The sequence below is a fragment of the Apus apus genome, chromosome Z (genome assembly GCF_020740795.1).
Source record: "Apus apus isolate bApuApu2 chromosome Z, bApuApu2.pri.cur, whole genome shotgun sequence".
Classification (NCBI taxonomy): Eukaryota; Metazoa; Chordata; class Aves; order Apodiformes; family Apodidae; genus Apus; species Apus apus.
In genome coordinates, this window is record NC_067312.1 from 69,022,683 (window position 1) to 69,032,072 (window position 9,390).

The 9,390-nt window shown below is 45.8% G+C and overlaps 1 long non-coding RNA gene across 1 annotated transcript; it reads right to left on the reverse strand.

The window, feature by feature from the left end:
• Window positions 1-2,165: 2,165 nt before the first annotated feature.
• LOC127395287 (uncharacterized) lies at window positions 2,166-9,350 on the reverse strand. The gene is made up of 3 exons (XR_007891772.1): window positions 9,172-9,350; window positions 8,370-8,517; window positions 2,166-2,234 (listed from the first exon to the last, which is right to left on the reverse strand). It is a non-coding gene; the product is annotated as an uncharacterized LOC127395287 (long non-coding RNA).
• Window positions 9,351-9,390: the final 40 nt, after the last annotated feature.

Here is a 9,390-nt window from a genome sequence, read left to right on the forward strand (position 1 = left end):
GAGGCGGGGACCACGCACCCCCGCCTCCTGCTGCCTCCCCGCTCGGCTTCTGCCCGACTTCCCCCCCGCAATTTTTTTCTCCTCCCTCTCTGTCGGCGAGGGTGGGATTAAAGACATCAGAGCCTACGCGTGTGAGTTCGGCCGGCACAGGGATGCTCGGGAGCAGGGGAGGTGGAAAGAGTGGGAAACCCAAAACCAGAGGAGCGGGCGGGTCTGTAACAGCAGGTGACGGAGCGACAAGGCAAAGTGTCCCACCCAGCCTGTGAGCGGCTCCCGGGGCAGGGAAGGCAGCGCGGGCGGGTTCCCTCGTTCTTGCTCTGTCCCCGAACGCACCCTCGGGAGAGGTTAAAAACCTCTGGGAGGGTTGCATCAACCCCCACAGCCCTGCCCTGCCCGGGCCTGAAAACGAGCTCCGACTGCCTCAGGTGTCCTTCCCGGCTCCTACGGCACAACCCACCCTGGCCCCGGGGGGCACAGCCCGTCCTGCCCCCCGGCACGACCCCCGTCCTGCCCCCCGGGGGGCACAGCCCGTCCTGCCCCCCGGCACGACCCCCGTCCTGCCCCCGGCACCGCTCCCTCCCTCCCGTCTCGCCACCCGGTCGATTGCCGGGGCTCCAGCCCTCCCACCCACCGTGTCCCACTCCCCACGCCCTATCCCCGCGGAGGGCAAGGTCACGCCCGCCTGCTCGGGGGGAGAGTCAGGGGCTCAGGATGAGCGACTGGTTGTTTTACGCGTCGTGTCAGCCGGGACGTGGAGACATGCTCAGCTTTCGCCGTATTAACACGCAATTAATTCATCGCAGAGGTATTCGCTGAAGTGGGCAGGCTCATCAGCTACACCAAAAGTTCTGTCGGGCTGCTCGGGATCCAAACAAAAAGCCCTCAAATTCACCTAGAGAGCCCCTGACCTGTTCATTTCCCCTCCCCCTTTTCTCTCCCTTGTTTCCCTGTTCTACACACACACCTTACAGCTCCGTGTCCATAATGCTTAATCATACAGTTCTTTCTAACTGCAATTACCTGAAATATGCCTCGAAGAAAGTCTCCTGTGTTTCAGTGTAAGGAATTTTAATAATTCCCTAGTTTTGTGCTTGCAGCTCCAGAAAAATGTGAATGCATATATTTAGGCCGAATTATTTTTGGGGTCTGACCTCTCTTCTAAGAAAAATCTGAAAAAAAAGCCCACAACCAACCAAAAAAAAAAAAACCCCAAACCTTACACAATTTCAATAAAACACTACGTTCTACTAAGTTCTATTAATTCTAAGCACAGCTAGAATTTTGCCAAAGCACAGTTCTGTGAGAAGCTTCTAGCATTATGCACGTTTTTGTTTTAATTTTAACATATCAATTTGAATTATTCCCTCTAATAAGCACTATGAGCAAGGGGAGCCAGATATGCATGCCTGTGGTCCTCAGATCTGACACCTGGCAAGAGCTGCCTCTCAGCTAAGGCCTCCTGCTGCAGAGACAGTGTGGGTGAATGGGTAAAAAGCTCATAACAACAAAAAATGCCTCCCATTGGGGTACCTGTAGTGAGTGACCTGCTCTCCTACCAAAAGGCGAAGCACACTGGAAGGTCCACAGGTTTACCTGGATGCATGTTACCTACTGAAAATAATAAGGAAAGGCAGCAGAAGAAAGCACAGTTTCTCAGGTAGTCTGCTTTCCAAAATCCTTCTTTGCTGACCCGCTTTGCCTCTTCTAGTTTTTAGTGACTGTGATTCATCACTTAAATGTTCTAATAGCCACAACTGTTGATGCACTGGAAACATGACAGATCCTGGAACAGAAGAGAGGAAAAGGGGTATCTGAGAGTACTGGAGGTTGGAAAGAGATCAGACATTCCTCGGAGATCCGTTAGCATGTTCTTCCCAGGATTAGAGCTGCAGAATTTGTGAGAAACAAGTTTGGTTGCTGTTTGTTGTTGTTGGTTTTTTTTCTGTTTCTGTGTCATTATGTGTGTGGGAGAGTGACTGTTGAGTGACATCAGCAGAAACATAACACGTTGCACCCAGTATTTTCAGCCAGCAGAACAATTTCACAGTAATAAATTAAAGGGAATGTGCCTGAAGGCCTTTTCTTCAGGACTAAATATTTAAGTAATAGTAATTTTGTGAGGAGCCCTTCTTTATAGTCTTCTCTGCTCCCACTTCACTCACTTGCCTGCTTTTCAGGGAATGCCTGGTTTTCATCCTTAAACGCTGATTTCTTTAAAACAGCCTCTGTTAGATCTGAAAGACAGAGGGAGAAAAGTCACAGGTGATTTGGGGGCAGTGGCACAATTTCAACAACAGCCTGTCATCCCTGACTACTCATTCCTATCACAGCTGTCTGCTGCTGTGTACTAGCATAAGGCAGACTGATCTGGATGAAAAACAAGCCTTTTCTTATGATGTGTTATTTCTTACCCTGATCACTTCACTTTCTCAGTTCCCCACATAAAATTACTATGTCAGCACAGCAAGGAAGGGTCTGGAGAGCAGAGATGAACATCTGGGGACAAGACTGATCATGCAGTAACCTAACTGCAACCTGAAATACTCAGAGGAAATAGTTATTTCTGAAATTATTCAGCCTGTACAATAACAGGACAATACATTAAAATTATAATCAGAAAAGAAAAAAACTAAACATGTGGTAAGAATTGTATCCAAGTAGGGGAGATTCAGCCTAGACATTCAGATCTTTTGTTGCCAAAGCAGAATTCCCCTCTGCACCCCCTGTAACAGCTCTCAGGACACTGAGCATTTGTGCAAGAGAATGTAGCTAATATTTTCTTTTGCTTGGCTTGAGATCAGGTGCAGCTCCTGCTTTTCACAAACATGAGTGTTAGAAGCAAGACAAGCTAGGCAGGTGATGTTCAGATGCTTGCTCAATGTGGAAGGCAGCAGAGCACATACACATGGTCTTGGGGCCTGATTAATTGAGAAGCTTGGCTTATTATGAAGTTGTGTCACTTGTGTCCTATAAATCATTGTCAAAACATCCTTAGCTCCTGTCTCATGCTCTTTGACCCTCCCTTCCCAGTTCCTTAGCTTTTCTCCAACATAGTAGTCCAACTGCTTCATGTTTTTACCAGCAGGCTGGGCATAAGGGAGTGCATACTCCAGCTGATTCTGAGCTACATGTGATTATCCAGCCAGCAAATCAAATACACAGGCTGCTGTTCAGTCGAAGGCTTCCAGCTGGCAGGATGGACATGTAGGTCTCTCTGCTTTCCAAGAGACTGTGTGACATATATACAGCAGCATTTTTACATAGCCTGCACTTGGGCCACAGCAACCCCAGGCAACGCTCCAGGCTTGGGGAAGTGTGGCTGGAAAGTGTCTGGCAGAAAAGGACCTGGGGGTTCTAATTGACAAGCAGCTGAATATGAGCCAGCAGTGTGCCCAGGTGGCCAAGAAAGCCAATGGCATCCTGGCTGGTATTACAAATAGTGTGACCAGCAGAAGCAGAGAGGTGATTGTCCCCCTGTACTCAGCACTGGTGAGGCCATACCTGGAGTCTTGTGTCCAGTTTTGGGCACCTCAATACAGGAAGGACATGGAGGTCCTGGAATGTGTCCAAAGAAGAGCAGCAAAAAGAACTGAGGCTGTTTAGTCTGAAGAAAAGGAGGCTGAGGGGAGACTTCATGGGCCTCTACAACTGCCTGAAAGGATGCTGTAAAGAGGGAGGCCCTGGTCTCTTCTCACAAGTAACTGGTGGTAGAACAAGAGGAAATTACCTTAAGCTGCATCAGGGGAGATTTAGGCTAGACATTAGGAAGAACTTTTTCACTGAAAGGGTTGTCAGACATTGGAACAGGCTGACCAGGGCAGCGGTTGAGTCACCGTCCCTGGAGGTGTTTAAAAGCCATCTAGATGTGGTGCTTGGGATCAGTGCTGGACTTGGTAGGGTAGGGTTAATGGTTGGACTTGATGACCTTGAAGGTCTTTTCCAACCTAAGTGATTCTGTGAAATAATAATAATCATTTTGTTATCACGATGTCGCCAGCTGCACAATAGGGATCTTCCCCTTGTAGGTGTCTGCTGTTCATTTCAAAAGCTAACCTTAAAATATTTTTCTTCCCTTTACAGGAAAAAATCCATAGAGTAAATCAATACCTATTTCCAGCTTACATTCTGCTTTTTAGGAAGCAGCAGACATCTCTGGTGCCTGTTTTGAATAGGAAGAAAATATTGGTGATACCAAATTAGATACAGTGGCTTTCTCTGTTTTTCTTTTAGTGTTGGTATTCATGACTGGGGACAAAAAGTTTCAAAGTCCTTTGTTGTTTACTGGAGTCACAGTGAGCTCATATGTCAGGGCTATTGTGTTTGACTTTAGACAACAGTAGTGAAATGAAATACAGCTCCAAAGGGGATGAATTCATGCCTGCTCAGCTGTCTAGAGTACATTAACGTTCCCTGAAAAGGCTGAAATAATTTGATCTCCTTTCTGTGCACTAGATTTTCTATTTGAGACTAAGCACTCTTCATGTTATTTCTCAGGTTTTCCCTGTGTGCATTCTCCTATATACAACTGCATGCAAGACTTTTCAGGCTTATACCAATAGATAATTAATCTTGTAGACACAACATTAAATACTGCTCCAGTAATCCCTTCTACCTAAACTGCACCCATCTGAAGACGACTGAAACACACTTACTGCTAATTGTAGGCCTTCTTTTTACAGGATTGTGCATACAGACACGCACACACATCAAGCCTTTTTATACCTCCTTTGCTTCTCTGATCCAACCATTAGGTAAGGCTGTTCATAGCAAAAAAAATGCCAGTGTGAGCTCACATAGCAGTGTGTTGAACGGCGGCAGAATTTCAGAGGGGCTGCAGGTAGGAACACACTCAGAGAAATGGACGGATCTTCATCGGCTTAGTTCTATGTGCTCTAGTGATGCAGCTTCCTCCCTGTCTTGCTACAACACCCCAACTCTTGCAGACCACACACACAGTACTTAAAAGAGAGGGACAAACAATTTAGAAAAAGAGGCAAGTGGCTCTCCAAGCGATCTGTTAAAATATGTTGGCTCTCAATTGCTGGCTCTGTGTTGCAACGCAGAAGAAAAGTCTGGAACAGTGTTCTTTTTGCAAAGAGAAAGGGGTAAAGAGGCAAAACACAACATTTCCAAGTTGAAGGTCAGAAAGGAATTATCCCCCAGGGACTGCTGGAAAGCTTTTATTTTTCTCCTTGCAGAATGGAGCAAAGTTACTTTGTATAGTGGCTGGGCACATTTCACTAACATATTCTGTGCCTGTGTGAAAAGCAGAGCATTCTTAATTTTCCTGCTCTCTTTTACTGCAAATTTAAGGTGTGCACTTCTGGAACTAAAAGTCTGCTACTGGCATGAGAGAAACACCCTGTCTAGCTGTGAAGCTTAGGTACCAGTCATATATGTTTTTAACCACACAATGTGTCATGGGAAAATGGTATCAGATTGTGACTATTTGTGAACTGCTTCAAATCTCTAAGGGTCAGGACTATTTGAAATTTAAGAGGTTTTAATTCAGTTTAGCTGAACGGTCTTTGGAAGTGAAAGAAGCAAAATACATGTTAACCTTCTCTTGTTCTATATAATCATGTCTGTACCAGATGCCACACAGGCTGAAATAGTTCAGTTTTAGCTCATCTTTTTAATTTATTCAGATTTATTTATTTTTAATGTTTAAGTTTAGACAAGTCCTGGGAGGCCACCTAGAGGCACCAGCCTTGCCTGAAGAAGAACGTGGAAGTCTGTGACTAGTCTATGCTCTAGATGGATAACCTGCAGCAATTACTGGAGCTACATTGGCTAGTATGAAGATGCAAGTGATTTATTTAATTTTGTAAATTCTGTAATTTTTGCTGCTGCTGAGTAATATGGTCAGATAAATCTCTTTCCTTTTCCAGTCTCATAGTGCAACAGTATAGAGCTTACCAAGATAAGAAAGCCATTTCTGAATGGCACCTCTTTGAAATGTAAGAGCACCTACTAGTATGGATAGTAGACACTGGCTCATTTCAGGGAACACTCTTCATAGCACTGCTCCCAGGATCATTTGCAAACAAGAACCCTCCTTGCACAGACAGCAGATTAAGAAGATAGGCTGCCCAGCAATAAAACCACAAATAAGACACTCGGCTCCTGCTGCATTTGCTGGGCTTTTTATTTCTTGTGATTGTTACTGCGCAGCGAGGCAGGAGAGTGAGTTCTGGTTCTTCTCCGTCTGGGTTACTCACTGCCTGGAATCTTTCATTATTTCAATAAAATCAAACAACGTCCTCATTACTTCCATAAAATAAAACCACTAAAACATTTTTTTGCATTCACATCTTATTCTCCCTTCAGCTTACAAAGTGTTTCTCTAAAAAAGGGAAGAAAATTAGGGAAGTAATAAAAGTAAGTGAAAATTCCTGTGCAGACTGTAAAAGACATGTAAACATTTCAGTCTGTAGCAGGATGTTCCATCTCAGGGTGCCTGCCTCAGTTTCCCTTTGTGATTCAACTCCTGTCTCTCAGTTTCACTGTCCTGAGCCAGGAGTTGGAGGGTTCCTGTGAGAAAGGGCACAGCAAGCTCTGAACTGATAACAACCTTGAAAGTACAAACAGAAGGTCAAGCTGATGTCTGCAACAACAGCTGCTCTCCTGTGTTGAAGAACATGGAGCCCAGCCTGGCCACAACGGAGACAAAACAAGAACAAACAGATAAACGAGAGTTTGCTTGGTGAGAAAAAAGGCTTTATTGTTTTTTTCCTCTTTTCCTTTTGTTCTCCAATGGAGGATTTTGGAGGCACAGCTAATTAGTTAAATGACAGCAGCCAATCACTTTATTCTGTCAAAGCCTGGTCCCATCTTTGATCAGGGAGACTCCTGTAGACTTTCCCAGGAGGCTGCTGGACCTTCTCCTCTCCAGTGGGACCACTTGCTGGAGTGGTTACTCCTCAAGAGGTTGAGATACAAGGGACACCCAGCCACAGCCAAATGAAGGGTAAGAAATATCAAATCCCCATACATTTGTTCATATCTCCATTGGCTAGCTTTACATTGTAAGAAAAGCTTTAAGACTTCAGGATCCTTTTAAAAGATGGCAAACATTGTACTATCACATTGCCTAGGAATTATTTTAATCATTGTTTTAGATCCAGTAGAAGGCCCATTAAGAAGTAAGTTGCTAGCATCCAAATGGTTAATGCAGTAGCAACCAACTAACTATTTTAAGATATCTTGGTTTATTACCCTAATATCCTGTTTTGTGACCCTAATATGCTAACATTCGTATAATAAACTGATTTATGTATTTTTAGTTAAAATTTTAAGACTCTCATACTATTTACAATAAATCTTGGTTTGTGCATATACATCTCATCTGCTGTCTTGCCCCGTTCAGACACGGTCCAAGACAGTTCTGGTCAGATGATGATGGAACTTCATCCCTACCCTCAGGCAAAATTTAATTTCTATCTCCTTTCCCAGCTGTGTGTCCCAAGTATTCCAGTATGCTGCAGGGTGAACTCAGATGAGCAATAATTAACTGATTCCAGTTTAAAGAAAAGTAGTACAGTTCCTTTTTACAGCAAGGCAAGACTCCACTTAGGCCAAGTGCATGGGCTGCAGTTTTATGTGCTCGTTTTCTTCAGCCTGTCTGCCAGGAAAATGATGCCATCTTAAATAATCGGAATAGCAGCTGTTGGATAGAGGGAGGACCCCACAGAGTGGTGTATTTTTGTGACATACACCCTGCATTGGGTGGGTATTATGTTCAGTACCCCAGTGTTGTTTGTTGAATAGTTTCACTGATGTCCCTCGTGCATGTGTGCCTAGCACAGCACCCCACAGCATCACCTTTTCACTGCTTCACGCCCACAACAACAATAGCTGAGATAAATTTGTGAGAGGAAAGCAAAAATTATGCTATTTTTACAGCACATCCTTAGCCACAAGGAGGTAAAGACAAAGTCATGCCAAAAGGATGGGATAGTAGAACAAACCTGAAGGAACCCAATTTTGAGCGAGGAGGACTGAAGCTTTGTGCTTCAGGGGTCAGATTTTTCAATTAGTTTGGTAACATGAAAGTATACCTCATATGCACATCAGCCAGGAAGAAAGGGATGTCTCTTGAGACACGAGTGTTGCAGTTTTTGTGGTCAAAGCAGTAAGCTCTGCTAGCTTGAAGACGGGCTGTGCTGAGAACCAATGACCTACCAGCCGGGTCTGACTCAGCTAAGGGGTCTCCAGCTACAAAGGAATCACGCTGTGAATGGAGAATACCTCAGAACAAAAATGTTGGTGTGGGGTTTTTCGGTTCGGGTTTGTTGTTTGTTTTTTATTTTTTTTTAAGTAGATGAGGCTTGAATGCAACGTTAAAAACAACACCCTGAGGTACTCACCTTTCCGGTGCTGTTGGGTAAAGTTGGTTCCCTGCTGCTGTACCGTCTAGGCACAGACCTCCACCGGGCTGATTTAACTTCCCTGCCCCAGCTGCTCTCACCACTTCCTCCCACAGCCCCAGCAGCTGACGGGCTCGCCAGGCCTGTCCTGGGGAAGGGGGGGAATTAAAAAAACAAACAAACAAGGGGAAAAAAAAAAAAAAAAGGAGCTGCTTTGCTGTTCCTTCAGGAGCTCACATGGTCCTTCAGTGCATCACCAGGCCAGCAGCACTGCTCATGGGGCAGCCCATGCTCTTGGGACTTTGCAGCAGCCGGACTGTACCTTTTTTTGTTTTTTTTGGCACTTCCCACTGGAGACAGCCACTCGCGGGGCCGGGGAAGAATCATAGAATCCTAGGGGTTGGAAGGGACCTCGAAAGATCATCCAGTCCAACCCCCCTGCGAGAGCAGGATCACCCAGAGCACATCACACAAGAACGCATCCAGGCGGGTTTTGAATGTCTCCAGAGAAGGAGACTCCACAACCTCTCTGGGCAGCCTGTTCCAGTGCTCTGTCACTCTCACAGTAAAATAATTTTTTCTGATATTCACCTTGAACCTCCTATGCTCCAATTTGTATCCATTACTCCTTGTCCTATCACTGGTCAACACTGAGAAAAGCTTAACTCCATCTTCTTGACACTCGCCCTTTCCGTATTTGTAAACACGGATGAGGTCACCCCTCAGTCTCCTCTTCTCCAAGCTCAAGAGACCCAGCCCCCTCAGCCTTTCCTCACGAGGGGAGGAACGGAAACCGCCGCACCTGGAAGAAAACCTCGCGGCTGCTCACGAGGCGCCACTCCACACACACAAGCCCGGTGACGCTTGCGGGCTGCTTTCAATGCTTGCCTGCGAAGAGACGGAACCCTAAGTACGCAAGGTCGCCTATTCAAAGCTGGCGTTACCCGAGGCCCCGCCCGGGAGCAGCCGGGGCGCGGAACCGGCCCCGCCCGCCATGTCGGGCCCGGGCAGCGAAATGGCG